The sequence below is a fragment of the Rutilus rutilus genome (genome assembly GCF_951802725.1).
Source record: "Rutilus rutilus genome assembly, chromosome: 1".
In the NCBI taxonomy this organism is placed as follows: domain Eukaryota; kingdom Metazoa; phylum Chordata; class Actinopteri; order Cypriniformes; family Leuciscidae; genus Rutilus; species Rutilus rutilus.
In genome coordinates this window covers 57,244,322-57,265,002 of record NC_140209.1, presented here as the reverse complement: position 1 = coordinate 57,265,002, position 20,681 = coordinate 57,244,322, and the positions used below count along the sequence as shown (strand labels likewise).

Below are 20,681 nucleotides of genomic sequence, written 5' to 3'. Positions count from 1 at the left end.
TACCATGCTTTAAACCTCAGTAACCTTAGTTTTACTGTGATTGGTGTAGTAAAGGACAGTAATCACAAAATTTACCATGCTTTTACCTCTGTATTGATAGTTTTAAAGTGATATTTGTTGTAAATGCATATTAACCACTACACTTGCCATGCTTTTAATGCTTTATAATGTAACATCCAATATTTGTAAGGTAAATCATTACTTTTTCCTTTAAATAATCCTATATATTATACATAATGATATTTTATTTTCTCTTTTTTCAGCTGAAAAGACCAAAAGGACCTGGAAGTAAACGGAGGAGACGGACAGCTGCAAAGGCAAATATTCACAATGTATGTGTTGGTTTTAACCCTAAATCAAACATTTTATCAAGCATTTGTTGTTTCTTAAAAAACCCATAGCCCAGTCAGTACAAACATAGTCTGAAAGTCTTAATAATTCACAAGATTTAACAAGTTGTCAAATTCGTATGATACTCGTACATATTTGTATACTCGTACACAATCCTGCAGCTTTTACTCCTAGTGCTGTCATTGGCTACTGCCTCAAATTCCTGTACATATTTATCGCGATATTTGTAAATCAGTTGCGCCCCTTCTTGGAAAGTTTCCCCGTCTGTTTATGTTCCAGTGATACATGATGTCTCTCCACACCTCATAACCTACTGTACCTCTGTTTGCAAGAGTGGAAAAGCTTATCTGACTTGTCACATGACATCAGATACTCGGTTATTTTGTCATAATCAGATCAGTTACACTGCTGATAACTGTCCCGTTTGCATGTAAATCATTTTCATATGATTATTGCTTGCTATTAAAGACATGCTTTTATTCATAGAAATGCCCACATATCAGTGAACTTATAACATAAAAATGCTTTTAGCATTTAATTATGCAACACTCTTTACAGAAAACATATCCTACAGTTATAAACTGACTATTTCCAAGTAATGTATTAAAATGACCTTCCTTTCTGTTTTGCAGGATTGCTTAGTCTTTTTTTTTAAAGCTCTACCAATATCAAACTCAACAGCTCTTTTAAGAGCCAACCATTACAAGAGCTACTAGTGAGTCGCAGCGAATCTTGCCGTGATCAGCCCTTCCCAGGTGAAGTTTCTAGAATATTGCAATCAGTATTTACTCATCAAATGTTCTCTCCTGAATCATATGGTAAATTAACTTATTTAATACTGTCTTAATTTATGTTTCAGGAACAATAGTAATTGCACATAGAGTAAGTCGAGACTTTCTTGTTTTACAGCAGAGAAGGAAGACCAGTCCTTATATCAACGCAAGCTAATCGAATAAGTCCTTTGTTTCGGGTGAGGAAGGAACAGCTGGTGCCCAAAGAAGACAGAAAAGTGCGCGAGTCCATTGGTATGTCTTGTATTGAAACAATGCTGTAATATATAGTACATAATTTGATGTTGACAATTTTACATTGTACAGGTTATCACTTGGTTTTTGACCAAGTGAAGCTCTTGAAACAATTGACAGAAGAGTATGTTGTCTGGAAAGAAATCAAGCATCACTGGCAAAGGCTCAAAAGAGACAATGCCTTTCTTAAAAATCTTTTAAAATATGTTGCTGTTGATATGGGTAAAACTGTTTTTGTTCAGTACTTAGCTTATATTATGTGCTCCAATATTATATTTTATATATATATATATATATATATATATATATATATATATATATATATATATATATATATATATATATACATATATATATATACTTCAATGTGTATATTATATAATGTACTGACTGCTGCTTTGTAAATTTATGTAAGGAACAGGCAACTCTGGCCCTTTGCATTCTACTTTTTGAGGTTAATTAAGAGTTAACCTCCAACCCTAATCGAGCACATCTGAAAATTTTAACCAAAGACTTCAGGTTTATTTCTAGACAATAGGCTGGTGGGTTTGTGGTCGGAGCTAAATCTGCAGGACAGTGGACGCTGAGGGCCAGAGTAAACCATCACTGCTTTAAATCATGCAGAACATAAGCTGACCCGACTATCCATTAAACAACTTCATTTGAATGGTTTCTGTTTTCTGTTTTACTTTCAGACCAGGACTGGAGAACGCCTGACAATGGGATGTTGAGACTTCTTCCTCTGGCTGAGAAAAAGCTACACCACATCAGTGATCACATCTTCTGTTCTTCAACTGAACAAACTGTTTAGAACATGAACACGATAGAGACATGTACAGGGAAGAACAAGAAACCAGTTTAGCTGTGATAATGAATCATTATTTTCCAACACAATATCAAATCTGTTTTCTGTAGGTGACTAAATATGATTCTCTGGCACTAATTTTATGGCTTCAGTAGCTGTGAATGGACTATTATGATGTTAATGTATTTTTGAAGACACATTTTTATTTATCTTGAATCTCATTTGTCTTTTTGCTACTTTATTAACTTTATGCTTTGTCCTCCAATAAAGTGTTGTTTAATAAAGTATGGTGACTATTGTGTATTGAAAGTGGTGTTTGGTACAGTAAATAGACATTTTTATTTGAGAAATTTTAATTTCTTATTTCTTTAGTTTAATTAATTAAAAAATAACTAGGCCTACATATAATTAATAACTTATAAATTACTACATATAATTAATGACCATGATTCTTTTACTTGGGACATAAAAATTTAGATCTGGTTAATGATATCTGGGACAACAATGCAACAAAAGTTGCACATACTTGCATGTATGCCAGTTTGCAGTGAAATAAAAGGAAGCTATGTGAATAACAAGAGGCTGCAGTGGGCTATCTTGCTATAAATACTTAACACTTAATTGAAGATGATCCATGTTGATCATTCTAGTACATCTACTGCTTTTCGAATGAAAGCATATATCACTGATGTCAGGCATATAAGCAGCAATCGGGGTGAAAAGGAAATGTTGGCACTGTTTTTTTGTTGTTTTACTGAATGGTGCATTACCCTTGTGTAATAGTAATAGTGTGTGTAGATCTGTGTAGATTGTACAGCCCAGCAACGGCCCCCAGAAGAGCAAACAAATGCACATTTCAAATGGCTGTAACTCGAAGTCCGGTTAGTGTATCAAAGAGAAAATCGGCAGGACGACTGCTTATGCTATGTATAATAAATAATGTTGGCCACAGTTTTCAGATATATATGGAAAGCTGGCATAAAGGTTATTTTTAAAGTGCTCACAGTAAAATATCAAATTTTAGCCTGTCCCTCATATATGTCATAAAGGTTTGCACAATGAAGATATCCAGTTGTCCATTAAATATATTATTTATTTAACATTTATTGTTTTATTACTAAACGTTTTATACTACATTACCCACATATCTCTGTCATTCTATCAATGGAACAGGAAACACTGTCCTGTAGTTCATTGAAATGTGCAGACATGCTTAGGGTTAGGGTTAGGATCTCGGTAAAGGAGTAATTTCTCACATTATAGAGACACTTAATAGTTAGCTTAATGTATAACTAATGTAATAATAACACCAAACCATACTTTGTATCATGAAGCGCCAGTTTATATGGGTTAAACGATTGTCCAATCACAGCAAGTTCTGCGATAAAGTCACAGCCAATAAAAACCCAGCTGAACAAATGCGTCACACTTACAGTACATGCCCATTTATGGTAAATGATGACAGATCTCTTCTGGTTCTGGCTGCAGGGATAGATAAATATGTAATATTTAGGCTGTTAAACATGTATTATTTCTAATTAAATTATAAAGCTCATATTTAAAAACAAAAGACTTCTTTGTGTGGTTACCATCCAAAAACGAGGTCACATGATCAATGACACAAATTTGCTCATTTGATTAGACTGATGCATAAAAACATTTGAAAGATAAACTTTTTTCTAAGCAATGTCCTACAGCAGGGGTAGTTTTGCTGTATTTTAATTAAAGATAATTGCATGTAGGCCTACTAAAGTGCTTCTAACATTTACAGTGTATGTATAGTCAAAGATATATCAATTATATTCAAATAAATGTAACAAAAGCACAATGAATGGACACAATTTTGAAAGCTTATTCCAATATTTAATGTCAAACTGTTTAAAGACAAATGTAGTGCCAAAACTACTACACAACAGTATAAAAATCAGTTAATTAAAAATATCCAGATACAGGGGCAATCTATTATAGTGACACATACATTAACGTTAAAAAAAAAATTGCTATGATGAAGTTATATATTTACAAACCAAAAGATGAGATTCAACTTTGTTATGTGAAAATACATTTGTTTTGTCGCTTTAAAGAACAAATAGGCAAAAACATAAGCACAACATTTTACATTCTCAACTTTCATTCTATATCCTTGTGATTATTGGTCACTTGTATTGTAACCATGCAATGAATATGTCCTTTAGCAAAACACCTGATGAACACTGACACTTTTTTGTAAAGGCATTAGGCAGAAATCAAGTACAGTTTATGAAGCTGAAAAGAGAAAACAAAATGCTTTAACAATATGGAAAAAGATAAATCACTATATTCAGTATTGGTTCTGCATATATCAAAGAGATCCTGAGGAGGAATGGGACTCCACATGAAGACTTTCAGAAACTGTGACAGAGCAAAGGGTGCACCTCGCTGGACACATCCTACGCATGCCCAAACAACAACACCCAAACACAGTGATGAAGTGGACACCACCAGGAGGATGCAGGAGACAGGGAAGACCAAGGAAGACACGGAGACAGATGTTTCACGAAGATCTGAAGAATGTCAGAGTCCCATGGGAAGATGTGAAGAACTTGGCCACGGATCGAATACGTTAGAGGACACTTGTTGCCCAATGTGCCCAGCACATGACTTGATGATGACGTTGTGAGTTTATCCATAACCGTGGGATATGTTTTCTGTAAAGAGTGTTGCATAATTAAATGTTAAAAGCATTTTTATGTTATAAGTTCACTGATATGTGGGCATTTCTATGTATAAAAGTATGTCTTTAATAGCAAGCAATAATCATATGAACATGATTTACATGCAAAGGGGACAGTTATCAGCAGTGTAACTGATCTGATTATGACAAAATAATCTAGTATCTGATGTCATGTGACAAGTATCATGTATCACTGGAACATAAACAGATGGGGACCAATTTGCAATTAATATAAACTTTCTGACAGTGTGTGGGACATCCGACAACTTTCCAAGAAGTGGGGCAACTGATTTACAAATATCGCAATAAATATGTACAGGAATTGAGGCAGTAGCCAATGACAGCACTAGGAGTAAAAGCTGCAGGATTGTACGAGTATACAAATATACATATTTGTATACTCGTACAATCGAGTATCATACGAATTTGACAACTTGTTAAATCTCGTAAATTATTAAAACTTGCAGACTATGTTTGTACTGGTTGGGCTATGGGTTTTGTGAGAAAAGTTTTAAGAAACAACAAATGCTTGATAAAATGTTTGATTTAGGGTTAAAACCCAACACATACATACCATTGTGAATATTTGCCTTTGCAGCTGTCCGTCTTCTCCGTTTACTTCCAGGTCCTTTTGGTCTTTTCAGCTGAAAAAAGAGAAAATAAAATATCATTATGTATAATATATAGGATTATTTAAAGGAAAAAGTAATGATTTACCTTACAAATATTGGATGTTACATTATAAAGCATTAAAAGCATGGCAAGTGTTGTGGTTAATATGCATTTACAACAAATATCACTTTAAAACTATCAATACAGAGGTAAAAGCATGGTAAATTTTGTGATTACTGTCCTTTACTACACCAATCACAGTAAAACTAAGGTTACTGAGGTTTAAAGCATGGTAAGTTTTGTGGTTACTGTCCTTTTACCACACCCTATCACAGTAAAACTAGGGTTACTGTGGTAAAAGCATGGTAAGTGTTGTGGTTACTGTGCATTTGCAATAAGTATCACATTAAAACTACCAATAGTGTGGTAAAAGCACGGTAAGTTTTGTGATTACTGTCTTTTTACTACACTTTATCACAGCAAAACTAATGTTACTGTGGTAAAAGCATGGTAAGTGTTGTTTTTACTGTGCTTCTACTACAAATACAACTTTGGAACTAATTGTACTATTTTTAATCTGATATGAATATCTAGGCCTATAGCACGTCACGTGACAGGCAGTGTTTAATCACCCTATTTTGAATTAGAAAGCAATGAAGCAAAGTCTCCGTGGAAATGGCAGATATAATGGCAGATTAATATCGACAAATAGAAAAGACATTAGGCCTATATCACACATTATTAGGACAGCGTATTTAGGTATTTATTTACTAGGCTACTTACCAACAGCTGACACACGTGAACTGATGCCAAATATCGCGATGTGTTCGGAACGAGACTTCTTCAGCGCGATTTCCTACTGATAAAATATCATTTAAAAAAAATATAAATAAACAGCAAAGCAATCCAGCTTCCCTGGCAATAAGACTGAAATAATAACATAGGCCTAACATAAAAAAAAAAAAATAATAATACATAAACCACGATAAGATAAGATCTCGTGAATAAATGTTGATTAAACAGCTTGCTGCAGCCGACAGGCAGAAAGAATCGAGCTGTGATCACGAAAGACGAAAAATAACGAAATAAACGTGTCCGTGGCACGAATCAAGAGATTAAATTACGTGACCATATCACGAACGTTGGAGTTATCCGTGGTCTCACCACAGACTCAATCCGTGCTCCTATCACAGATTTTAGATCTGACTATAGCCAAGCGAGCAATAGGTGTAAAACGCCATCAAACTGGATTTTATGATGACAGGACAAGACAAAATTGCAACACAGTCGACATAAAGCTTTCAAGTGTCTAAACAAGTGAGCAACATTACAACATCCAGTGAGTGAGGTCAGGTTGTTGAGGTCCGTGGTGCCATCACGGGACTTCAGTTAGGCTAACAAAATCAGACTGAATTTGTATGATGGCAGGACAATGCAATATAGCTACAATAACAGAGAGGTTAAAGTCTTTATGGTATTTGGTGTTGGAAAAGAAATAAATACTTAAAATGTTGTGTTTCCAAATGAGAAAGCACGTCCGTTGAGTGAGATCTGTTCTCTGTCATTGAAACGGGTATCCGTGTGTGGACCACGGAAGATGAGTGTCATTGACTTGCGCGTTGGAGTTATCCGTGGTCTCACCACAGACTCACTCCGTGCTCCTGTCACAGATTTTAGATCTGACAAGCGAGCAATAGGTGTAAAACGCCATCAAACTGGATTTTATGATGACAGGACGAGACAAAATGTCAAGTTAATTACATGCCATTGCAACACAGTCGACCTAAAGCTTATAAGTTCCTAAACAAGCCAGCAACATTACAACGTCCATGAGCGAGGTCAGGTTGTTGAGGTCCGTGGTGTCATCACGGGACTTTGATTAGGCTAACTGAAACAAACCGAAATTTTATGATGACAGGACAATGCAATAGCTACAATAACAGATCAGGTTAACGTCATTATGGCATTTAATGTTGGAAAAGAAACAAATACTTCAAATGTTGCGTTTCCAAATGAGAAAGCACATCCGTTGAGTGAGATCTGTACTCCGTCATTGAAACGGTTATCCGTGTGTGGACCACGGAAGGTCAGTGTCATTGACTTGCATTGGAGTAATATCCGTGGCTGCATCACGGAATTTGGGGCGATTCCGTGATGGCTACACGGATTTTGAGTTAAGGGCCCGTGGACATTTCACGGAATCCTGTGAGACCAGGTTGGGGTGAGGGTGAGGTCGTGTGTGGTGGTGTTGGAGAGCGTTCTTTCTCTTTTGGGGTTTTTTCCCTTCTTTTTCTTTGATTTTGTTTCTTTTCTTTGTTTCTTTTCCCCCTATGTTATTTGTTAAAAAAAAAAAAACAAACTTGGGTGCGGTATGGCAGCCGTTCCGGCGCAAGGAACGGCCTGCTTATCCCTTCGTAATGGGTGCAGGTGTGTGCCAGAGGCGGGTGTAACAGTCAAAGATTTGTTGGTGGCGGTAGGAAAAAAGGTTGGGTTTGATAACATAATCTCTGGCTCGCAAATGAACAAAGCGGTCGTAGTATTTTTGAAAGCTGAAGTGTTAGTGAATAAATTGACTGTGGACGGATTGTGGGTGAAAGAGGCTTTTGTTCCGGTTTCACCGCTGTCTGCCCCAGCTACTAAAATCACAATTTCAAATGTCCCGCCGTTTGTTTCCAACGATGTAATAATAAAAGAACTTCTACGATTTGGGAAAATTGCAAGTCCCATGAGAACGATTCCATTAGGGTGCAAAAATACGGCGCTAAAGCATGTATTGTCTTTTCGACGTCAAATTTTTATGTTCCTAAGCTCCCAAGATCGATCCTTAGAAGTTTCTTTTCGAGTCAAACACGAAGATAATTCGTATATGGTATACGCGAGCACAGAGAGTTTGAAATGTTTTGATTGTGGCGATGTCGGACATAAGCGCTTCTCGTGTCCGCATAAAGTGCGCGATGAACCTCAGCCTTTAAAGATTGCATCTAACGTAGAGCTGAAGAATCAAATGGAGAACTTCAAGCGATTGAAAGGAATAGACAAGACACTGTGCAGATTGATAGAGTGACGGAGGAGGTGAAGGAACAAGATGAGGTGAGTGGATCTGTTTCTAAAAGCGTGAGTGATGATCAACCTGGATGTAGTTATGCTGTTGAAAAGCCTGCTAGTGCTTGTGGTGCTATGGATAGGATGGTGAATGAATGCAGTGTAGAGGATGTGCTACAATACTCTTTAGTGACTCAGGCAAAATGTTCAGAGGAGGACGTAGGAGATGAAATGGATGGTTTATCTCAGAGTACTGAAGATAGCGTGAGAGATGAACAGTGGTCTGAGATGGATAGAGTAAGAGAAAGTGATTTGTACACTGTTGAACAAATTAATAGTTTTCTTGATGAAACAAAAGGGAAAGCAGGAGTAGAAATTGGTGATTTTTTTCCTGATCTTGAGAAATTTGTTTCTTCGGTAGCTTGGGCCTGAAAAAGGAGTAATTGTACTGAACTCTCTCAACAGAAAAGGTTTCGGCTTAAGAAACACATCACATCTGCTAGACAAAAATTGAAAATGTTTGGAAAAGAGCAACTAACGAGGGGGAAAGTTAAAGACTCATGATGGGTTTCACTTTGTTAATTTTTCTTTGCTTCTTTCTTTCCTCTCTCTTTCTGATGGAGATCTTACGAGTAGGATCACTAAATGTGAATGGGATGAGGGATATGAAAAAACTTGTTTTTCTTTCTGAGATTATTCATTTGAAAGAGTTAAATGTTATTTTTTTGCAAGAAACCCACAGTAATTTAGATAATGAAGTTGACTGGGGGTTATGGTGGAAGGGAGAACACTTTCTTAGTCATGGGAATAATTTAAGTGCAGGGGTAGCCATTTTTTTTGCTCCTTCTCTCAATTTCAATATTTTGTGGAAAAATGAATTGGAACCAGGAAGACTCTTGATTGTTAGAGCTGAAATACATAATATGAATTTCATTTTTGTGAACATTTATGCTCCAAATTTAGGCATTGAGAGAATAAGGCTCTTTTCAAAATTAGAACAGTTTTTAAGACAACAACATGATGGAGATTTTATTGTTTTTGGTGGAGACTGGAACTGCACCTTAGATTTCATAATAGATAGGAATGGGGAAGAACCACATCAAATGTCAGCCACTTGTCTTGCAAGATTGGTAAATAATTTTCACTTATCAGATGTATGAAGAGAAAACAATCCTTTAGTTAAACAGTACTCTTGGGTGAGTTTTAGTAATGACACACTTTCTGCTGCTCGTTTAGACAGGTTTTACCTATCTCATAATATGAGGAACAGGACCCTGAATTCAACTATTACTCCTGTCCCTTTTTCAGACCACAAACTAATCACAGTTGAATGTAGCCTCATAAAAAAAAAATAATAATAATAAAAAAAACCTATAAGAGTTCTTATTGGCATTTTAATGTTAAATTGTTGGAAGACACATTCTTTTGTGAAAATTTTAAGAATTTTTGGGAAGTTTGGAAGACTGAGAAAGGAAGATATGACAATATTATTCAGTGGTGGGAGATTGGGAAAGTGTTTATTAAGGAGTATTGCCAACAATATTCTTCTCATTCTACTTTGTGTTTAAAGAAAACATTAGAGAGTTTGGAGCAAGAACTTAAGATTATTGAAGGGAACATGATTGCAAATGCTTCTCCTAAGCTTCTCCATGATTGCAAATGCTCTCCTAAGACCCGGAAAGGATGCGTAGACTTGCAGTGGACTTTTATACTGAACTATATTCTGCTGATTCCTTAAATGATCAATGCAGACGTGAACTTTTACAAGATCTTCCTGAGATATCTACAGAAAAGAAACAGCTTTTGGAAGCACAACTTACTTTTAATGAACTGACTTCAGCAGTAATGGATCTCTCATCAGGGAGAGCACCAGGAATTGATGGACTTCCTGCTGAATTTTATAAACGTTTTTGGACTATTATTGGTCATGATTTTTTTGAAGTTGTTCAGAAATGTATAAGTGAAGGATGTCTAACAAGAAGTTGTCAGCGTGCTGTTTTAACATTGCTTCCAAAGAAGGGAGATTTGACGTTACTAAAAAATTGGAGACCTGTAGCTATCTTATGTTCAGAATATAAAATTCTTTCTAAGTGTCTTGCTAAATGATGTATTACATGAAATTATTCATACGGATCAATCATATTGTGTAAAGGGCAGATCTATTGCAGATAATTTACATCTGATGCGGGATCTGTATGACTATGCGTTTTACAACAATGTTGATGTTGGGTTTTTGTCAATGGACAAAGAGAAGGCCTTTGACAGAGTTGACCATATTTTTCTTTTTGAGACTCTTAAGGCTTTTGGATTTGGAGAAAATTGTATTTCATGTATAAAATTGCTTTATAATGAGGCAACTTGCTTGATAAAAATAGGTGGCGGTCTCAGTGTCCCCATAAAGGTTCAGAGGGATATTAGACAAGGTTGCCCTATCTCAGGGCAGCTTTATAGCATTGCTTTTGAGCCGATTTCATTTCCGCCATGATAGATTTTCCGCCATTTTGAATTTTGTCAAAAACATACTTTTGCGAACTAGTCCTAGGTTTTTTGCCCGATCGGAACCAAACCAGTTCAGAAATGTTCTCTAGAGTCTGAATATCAATAACTATCAGAAAAAAGTTGAAATTTCGATTCACGGACGCTAAGGGACGCCAAAACGTACGTTGTGGGCGGGGCCTATTTTACTAAAATAGCTATAACTCCAGAAGTAAATGAGGTATCTTCACCAAACTTGGTACACATGTGTAAGAGGTCAATCTGAGGTCACAGTAAAAAAAACGCGGCAATTGGCCACATGGTGGCGCTATAACATGAAAAAAACATAAAACAAGCTATAACCACCTGACCATTAGTCCGATTAACTTGAAAATTGGTATGCAGTGTCTTGGTCCAAGGTGCCATGTATGTGTATGAGGACATTGGCGTATCTCGAAAAACATGGCCAATGAAGTTTGAGCACCTATTAGACAAGGTTAACGGAGGCCGATCGGAACGAAACTCGATGGGCATGTTCGAGTCAAGGCCCTAGAGGTCTGTAAGAATTTTGAAAGAAATCGGTCATTAGTTGGCGCTAACGAGTTTTACGGCTCTGTAATCACGTGGTGTTACAAATATCCACACAATATGCATATCATTTGATAGATCTCCTCATCCTGAACAACTTTGCCTCAAGAACCATTGCTGTCAATCAAACCGTTTATTAAATATTTGCAAACATGTTAAAAACCTACTTTTGCGAACTAGTCCTAGGTTTTTCGCCCGATCGGAACCAGACCAGTCTAGGACAATTCTCTGGACTCTCTAGATCAAAAACTATCAAAAAAAAGTTGAACTTTTGCATTTGGATGGCTGTAATAGGGTCATTTATAAAATGGGCTTGGCAAAATACATTAAAAATCCTATAAAACCTAAATGAAAACTCAGAACTTCACAAAAATTGGTGAGCATATGTGACATAACATCATTAACAAGCATGCCAAATTTTATGGATATCGGACCATAGGTGGCGCTATAACTGTTAAAAAGCTTTAAAACCATATATTTCCTATGGTACATTGCCTGTATTGGCTGTAAATGGTATTTTCCATCTATTATGTCAGTGGTTACATGCTTGCTAAATAAAACCTGATAACTTTTGATGCTTTTGTGCTTAACCCCCTGAGGTCGGCGGTCTCGCCGGCGATACCAGCTCGCTTTTTTTTTATCAGTGTAAAAGAAACTCATAAATACTCTGTTGACTTTGATTTTCCATAGGAGTTTCATACATCAATCGATTCTGTTAAATGTGTATTATTTTTGTGTATACTCACAATAAAAACAAAGTGTTGTGCTTTTCGCCAAATTAAGAAAAATAAACACGGAGCGAGTTCTGCCTTCTCTCTGTCCGTGTAGTCCATTCTGAAATGCGTCCGAAAATGAATCATAACTCAGCGAATACTTCTCACACAGACACGTGGTATATGTCTTTATGAAGCTTGAAATCTCTTCTTTTAAATGAAGTAATTAATATAAAAAACAAATGTTTTCAACTCATGTAATCCGTTTGAAAGCAAGGAGAGGTACCGTTTTTTCCTTCTGCCTCATTATCTCTATAATGAACCGAGGCCGCCCCGCCCCCGGCGCTATTCACATGGTAAATAGTTTAGGTAATCTATGCTTCGCACCTGCCCCCCGATCAATGCCTTGAAAACACGAAGTTTCATCAGATCAGATTCACTGATAGTTCATCGCGTTTAGAGAGGATGGCTCGTTTCTCCGGTAAAGACGCCCTTCAGATGATTCTGGACAGCGAGGAATAACTCACCTTGGCTTTTCCTCAGAGGAAGATTGTAGCTCAGACGACGAACGGCAGCATTTTCAAGAGCGAATTGATCACACCGAGTAAACACCGAGTTTTCACATGAGTAAATACGTGTACTCAAGTGGTCTAGTGGTAGAACATTTGCCTAGCGTGTCAGAGGTTCTGAGTTCAAATCTGCACTCATATAGTTTTTTTTTTTATCAAATCAGATTATGTTTATCAGTGGTTGTATATCAGGCAGAGACATGTTTGTGTGTATTTTGTTTTGTAATTTCACTGGAACGAAAAGAGAGTCTCCACAACGGATTGAAGCGCGCGTCCGAGTGAAGACTGCGCGAGCCTAAAACAAACACAGTATCCGCGTCTGACTCGCGGGAATCCACGGCGCAAACCTGTGAGGGGCTGTGTTTTCTCGAGCCCCATATCTATGGAAGTTTTTTCCTAACATAATTAAAATGAAAATTCAAATGGTTAAAAGGATCAAATAATAAATCAAAGTATCAAAACAACTGATCAAATGATAAATCAAATGGTCAAATTATTAAATAATAAATCAAACTCTAAAAATCATTTGCAATGTCCGTTTGAACATTTGATTTATCATTTGCAATGTCCGTTTGAGCATTTGATATGCCATTTGCGATGTAAGTTTGAGCATTTGATTCATCATTTGCGATGTAGGTTTGAGCATTTGATTTATCATTTGCGATGTCCGTTTGAGCATTTGATTTGCCATTTGCGATGTAGGTTTGAGCATTTGATTTGCCATTTGCGATGTAGGTTTGAGCATTTGATTCATCATTTGAGCATCTGATTCATGATTTGAGCATTGACCTTTATATTTAATTATGACAGGTTTATACTGGGTTGATGATGAAAATTAAAAATCAAATCCAAATGAGGAAATGAAATATGGTTTGAGCATTTGATTTATCATTTGTGCAGCCATTTTTAGAGTTTGATTTATTATTTAATAATTTGACCATTTGATTTATCATTTGATCAGTTGTTTTGATACTTTGATTTATTATTTGATCCTTTTAACCATTTGAATTTTCATTTTAATTATGTTAGGAAAAAACTTCCATACATATCAGCTCGAGAAAACACAAGTTTATTCAGATCATTACTTGTTTACACCGTCTCGCAGCGCTGTGAGGAATAATAATAAGGGAAAATGTCCCTCAAAAGGTAGATGTAAACAAACTATTAAAAGGTAAATATAATTTTTTTCTTTAAATAATTTTTATTGTGTTTTATTAGTAACAAATTTGGGGAGAGGATAATTATTCCAAAACTGAAAATACAGTATGAGAATTAACTGCACAATTACTAGACATGTTTACCTTGGATATTATACAATTTGCAAGCACAATTTGTGAAAAAAAAAAATGTATATAAAAAAAATAAATAAAATTTATTTTTGTGTATAAATATATACACATATATATGTGTGTGTGTATGCACATATATATATTTGTATAAGCAACGTATTAAACTGCAAATTAACATTTATATTCCTTATAATAAAAATGAAAGACCTATGTTACAGACATATGAAAGACAACATTTCGTTGATTAGTTTTGGATAGATTATACATTTTTACTGTAAAATATCTGCCACCTCAAATAAGCTTTTATTTGCCAATTTTTTGTCAAAAATAATCAAATAATCAATCAAATCCTTAACTTTGAAATATGTATGATAAAATGTATACTTTAGTTTTTACAAAGAAAGATTACACTTGAATTGTTGTTTATTGAAATATTTACAAGGTAGATGTAAACAAACTATTAAAAGGTAAATATAAGCCTTTTCTTTAAATCATTTTTATTGTGTTTTATTAGTGACAAATTTGGGGAGAGGATAAATATTCCAAAACTGAAAATACAGTATGAGAATTAACTGCACAATTACATGTTTTCCTTGGCTATTATAGGCCAAATTGCAAGCACAATATGTGGAAAAATAAAAAAGAATTGAGATGCTTCCAACTGTTGCTCTTGCAAAATTTTTTAATAATTTTGGAAATTATTATATATTTTTTTTAGAAAATTGGTACTGTTGATCACACTAGTCTACTTTAATGTTTCACCGGGAAGTTTGTTTTGAAAAACTTTTATTTTGTAAAAAATGGTACATAGTCACACTTGTGGTCTTCCCGGGTCAAAATGACCCGCCTATAAAAAATAGCTTATAAATCACTCATTATACCATATTTTCACCCAATCTTGGATTCAATCTTTTTGCCAACTTGTTCTCTTTCAATTAGGACTGGTTTTGTATTTCCATTTGCATCTGATTAATCGTGGGCCTCATTTATCTGAGAGTAGGCATCTCATTTTTTGAGCAAAAAAATTATATTTTTGAATAATTTTTGGAAAAATAAAATAAAATCTGAAGAAAATTGGCACTGTTGATCACACTAGTGTACTTTAATTTTTCACCAGGAATTTTGTTTTGAAAAACTTTTATTTTGTACAATATGGCACAGAGTTACACTTGTGGTGTTCCACTGGGCCATTGAGGGCCATTGTGGGCCATTGTTTCAATGGGCCATTGAAAGTGAATGGGAGAGACCAATGCAAACAATGAATGGAACAACACAAAATAGGTATCATTTTAAAGTTTAGAATCTCAGATTTTTAATGCATCTAATCACTTTGATCAACTCCTAAGGAGAGCTGAGTTATCACTCTAAAACTGAGTGTTCCCCCGCAGGCGCCACCTAGCTGCAAAATAAATAATCATAATATTTTTCAAAACTATTACCTTGATTAACTTAAAATAGGTGTCATTTGAAAGCTTAGAGTCTGAAATTTACAATGAATGTAGCCAATTTGATGAACTCCTAAGTAGTGCTGAGTTATTTGCTGATAAATAGAAAAAAAACTAATTCATAATTTATAAACTACTTTTTTGTACTACATTCAGCAATATGTCAAATACATCATACAGCTCAGATAGTCCTGTGTCATATGTCATTTGAAAGGTCTCAATTAGTAGAGTACAGCAAGCATAATTGTTTCAGGCTTTTTACTAAACTTGAGAGAGATTTTTGTAAAAGAAGCCCTTCAAGAGACCCATGTGTAAACCATATATGGATGATGGAATTTTAGACACATTTCTGCTCGTAACTTCATGAAACATGCTCCGATTGTGGAAAATGACACATCATTATTTACAGCAGATGCTTACAATTATGCTCAAAATGAGTCCAAACTCAACATAATCCATCACTCAGAACTAAAGATATTCCTCATGGAGTTCTAACACAAAAAATACTACAGACACACAGACTCACATAGCCAAGCAAGGTAGCTTAGACTTGGCCTTTTTACTCGTAACTTCATGAAACATACATTGATCATGAAAAATGACACAACGTTATTTACAGCAGGAGCTCCCGATTAAAAAGAGCCCAAACTCAATATATTCCATCAATAAGATCTAAAGATATTCCTCATGGCGTTCTAACACAAAAAATACCACAGACGCACCTAGCCAAGTATATACTCATGAAGCTCTCACGTTTGGTTTTTGCTCATAAATTCACGAAGCATGCACAGATCGTAGAAAAATGTACATCATTATTTTCAGTAGACTATCACAATTAAAAAGAGCCCAAACTCAGCATAATCCATCACTCAGATCTAAAGATATTCCTAATGGAGTTGTAACACACAAACCCCCACAGGCGCTCACAGAGCCTTGAATATAGATGTAGCCTAGCACTTATGTTTACGTTTTAACTCGTAACTCAATGAAGCATGCATAAATTGTGGAAAATGGCACATCATTATTTACATGAGATTGTTAAGATTAAAAAGAGCCCAAACTCACCATAATCCATCACATGCTCATATGTGTACATAAACAATGAACATGCTCCTGAAAATGTTTCAGTCTCTCCCATTCACTTTCAATGGCCCATTGAAACAATGGCCCTCAATGGCCCAGTGGAACACCGCAAGTGTAATTCTGTGCCATTTTGTACAAAATAAAAGTTTTTCAAAACAAAATTCCTGGTGAAAAATTAAAGTAGACTAGTGTGATCAACAGTGCCAATTTTCTTCAGATTTTATTTAATATTTCCAAAATTATTCAAAAATAATGTTTTTTTTACTCAAAAAATGAGATGCCTACTCTCAAATAAATGAGGCCTACGGTTAATCAGATGCAAATAGAAATATAAAACCAGTCCTAATTGAAAGAGAACAAGTTGACAAAAAGATTGAATCCAAGATTGGGTGAAAATATGGTATAATGAGTGATTTATAAGCTATTTTTTATAGGCGGGTCATTTTGACCCGGGAAGACCACAAGTGTGACAATGTGCCATTTTGTACAAAATAAAAGTTTTTCAAAACAAAATTCCTGTTGAAATATTAAAGTAGACTAGTGTGATAAACAGTGCCAATTTTCTTCAGATTTCATTTAATATTTCCAAAATTATTCAAAAATAATGTTTTTTTTACTCAAAAAATGAGATGCCTACTCTCAAATAAATGAGGCCTACGGTTAATCAGATGCAAATAGAAATATAAAACCAGTCCTAATTGAAAGAGAACAAGTTGACAAAAAGATTGAATCCAAGATTGGGTGAAAATATGGTATAATGAGTGATTTATAAGCTATTTTTTATAGGCGGGTCATTTTGACCCGGGAAACCACAAGTGTGACAATGTGCCATTTTGTACAAAATAAAAGTTTTTCAAAACAAAATTCCTGTTGAAATATTAAAGTAGACTAGTGTGATAAACAGTGCCAATTTTCTTCAGATTTCATTTAATATTTCCAAAATTATTCAAAAATAATGTTTTTTTTACTCAAAAAATGAGATCCCTACTGTCAAATAAATGAGGCCTACGATTAATTAGATGCAAATAGAAATATAAAACCAGTCCTAATTGAAAGAGAACAAGTTGACAAAAAGATTGAATCCAAGATTGGGTGAAAATATGGTATAATGAGTGATTTATAAGCTATTTTTTATAGGCGGGTCATTTTGACCCGGGAAGACCACAAGTGTTATAGGGTTTTGAACACCACATGAGGGTTAAAAGAAGAGATTTCAAGCTTCATAAAGACATATATCACGTGCCTGTGTGAGAAGTATTCGCTGAGTTATGATTCATTTTCGGACGCGTTTCAGAATGGACTACACGGACAGAGAGAAGGCAGAACTCCCTCCGTGATTATTTTTCTTAATTTGGCGAAAAGCACAACGCTTTGTTTTTATTGTGAGTATACAGAAAAATAATACACATTTAACAGAATCGATTGATGTATGAAACTCCTATGGAAAATCAAAGTCAACAGAGTATTTATGAGTTTCTTTTACACTGATAAAAAAAAAGCGAGCTGGTATCGCCGGCGATACCGCCGACCTCAGGGGGTTAAGTATGCGGTCCTCAGGTGTGAACCACTAAATATGCATGATCGTTGACGCCCACTCGAATATTGCCTTTCCAAACAGAAAGTGCTTTGCAAAATTCAAATCAATGTATTGTGTTATGTGAAGGATTAGGCAGGGTGATTTTCACATAATTTTGAAGAAAAAACACTAGGCGATGACATCCATTAGACAAAAGTCTTATTGGCACATATTTAGTGTGTGTTTTGTGGTCTTATTTCAGAAACATTAGTTTTTAGTTTTTTCAATAACCACGCATAAACATTATTCTCTCAAAAATGCAGACATGTACATTCTTGTTGCTCACATATTATGGTAGCCCTGTTTGTGCTAAATAGTGTGTAATTTTTTTTTGCCATTACTATGTTTATAAGCAACTGAAAAAAGCACAAATGTCAGGGCATGTCAGAACATCTCAAGGACCCCAAAAACACCTTAGACCCCAGAGGGTTAAAAACCCTTAAAGGCCTTAACAGCTTGAACCCCGATAAATGCTGCTTGCAGCTTTAATGATCTTATTGCTGCTACTTTATGGCATAAAATGATGATATTAGAACCCCCAGAAGAATTGATAACGGACATTCAGAAAAAAACTAGTTGATTTCTTTTGGTCCGGGAATCACTGGCTAAAAGCACCAGTACTTTATCTGCCCAGGACGGAGGGAGGTCAAGGACTCATTGACATCAGGTCTAGAATCAAAGCTTTCAGACTTCAGACAGCTCAAAGACTCCTGTATGGTGAAGAAGTGAGCTGGCGTGGGGTAGCCCATGGCCTCCTGAGAAGAGCAGGTAAAATGGGTTATGATCATCAGCTGTTCTTAATGGACATTAATAAGCTGTACTTAACTGGTCTGTCATCGTTCTACAAGTCAATGTTGAGAGCGTGGACTCTTTTAAAAGTTTGCAGAGATTTAAATGGTGAACAGAGTCAGTGGTTATTGGAAGAACCCTTGATCTTTAACCCAAAAATTGATGTGGATGTTCTAAAATCAACTTCTGTGAGGCATGCTTTATGGTCTGCAAATATTGTAAAGATTGGACATTTACTGACTGAAGATGGATGGATTTCTGCAGAGACTCTGGCTATCAAGCTTGGTATAAGATCAGTCCGAGTTGTGCAGAGGCTGTTGAATCATCTATATGAGTGCATGCCGGTGGACTATAGAGACTCTTTATTTTTACATAAAAAAGAAAATGCAGTTTCTTCTTTCCCAGAACTGGATATTACAGCTGCGACTGGATTGTGGCAAGAAGTTGAAGGTGGGATTCTATCCTTTAAGACACCTCAACTGGGGCGTTTCAGAGACATTGGGAAAAAAGCGAATTATATGCTGTGTGTAAAAGTTCTTCATCTTCGTGCACTTGAGACTGTAAAAGAGTCTAAATGGACAGAATTTTTTGGATCAGACTCTTCCCCGAAAGGTAGCTGGAGGACCATGTACAAGCCCCCCATTGAAAAAAGGTCTGGAGACCTGCAGTGGCGCGTTGTACATGGTATTATAGCTACGAACAGACACAGAGCACATTTTGATCCGCTAGCGGGTGGAGGATGGTGTCAGACATTAGGAGAAGTTTTTACACTTAAGTTGTATATCTATGGACCTAAATATAAACGTAGCAAGAGGGAGATTTGTCATTTACTCAATTTTATTTTCGGACAAGCAAAGTTAGCTGTTTGGCTCTCTCGTAAAAGTAAAATAGGTGGTATGGGACAAACTGTTGTGGTACTGATTTATGAGGGTTTGATGAAGTCAAGGTTAAGAATAGAATTTGAATATTATCGACTGAATGAGAATATTAAAGACTTCAAGTTTAAGTGGGCTATAAATAACTGTATTTGCGATGTTGACTGCATGTCACGGTTCACGGATTCATTGACTCGCCTTGCTATGTGTGTGCGTGTTGTATGAATGGGCGCGGCTCATCAGCATGGCTCGTTATCGCTGATGAGCTGATCAGCGCCAGCTGTTTTGAATGAGAATGTCCTATATATTGTTTGTCACCTCGTCTTGTCTTTGTCAGATGGTTGTGGAGGTTCTCAGGCTCAGCTCACAGTCTTCTCTTCCTTGCTCCAGTTTCTGTTCTGAGATTCGTCTGCCTGTTCCGAGGATCTAGTTCCTGTATTCCTGTTCCGAGACTCGTCTACCTGTTCTGAGGATTGTCTGCGGTTCGTCCGTTGCTGTCTGCCCACTGAGTCCTGCGTTGCCGAGCCTGAGTTTCTACGTTGCCTTATATCTCTACCTGCACTTCATCTTCTATTGTGTTAATAAACACCAGTATTCACTTGCTATTGAATCCTTGACTTTTCATTCGCGCCATGACAGAACCATCTGACCAGATCATGGATTCAGCGAGTGCAGCCACATTGCAGCAGATGTACGCCGGTAATCACGCCCGCATGGACCGTCAGGATGAA

General features: G+C 36.0%; 2 long non-coding RNA genes across 4 annotated transcripts; one reads left to right on the top strand and one right to left on the bottom strand.

The window, feature by feature from the left end:
* The first annotated feature begins 982 nt into the window (after positions 1-982).
* On the top strand, positions 983-2,480 carry LOC311286616. 2 transcript variants are annotated; one of them, XR_014626601.1, is made up of 3 exons: positions 983-1,106; positions 1,261-1,376; positions 2,072-2,480. It is a non-coding gene; the product is annotated as an uncharacterized lncRNA (long non-coding RNA). The 2 variants fall into 2 exon arrangements; XR_014626602.1 differs by having other exon boundaries at positions 1,001-1,106; positions 1,264-1,376; positions 2,072-2,479.
* Positions 2,481-4,401: 1,921 nt separating this feature from the next.
* Positions 4,402-8,233, bottom strand: LOC311286613. 2 transcript variants are annotated; one of them, XR_014626599.1, is made up of 4 exons: positions 7,010-8,233; positions 6,290-6,365; positions 5,469-5,538; positions 4,402-4,868 (listed from the first exon to the last, which is right to left on the bottom strand). It is a non-coding gene; the product is annotated as an uncharacterized lncRNA (long non-coding RNA). The 2 variants fall into 2 exon arrangements; XR_014626600.1 differs by lacking the exon at positions 7,010-8,233 and having other exon boundaries at positions 4,403-4,868; positions 6,290-6,424.
* Positions 8,234-20,681: the final 12,448 nt, after the last annotated feature.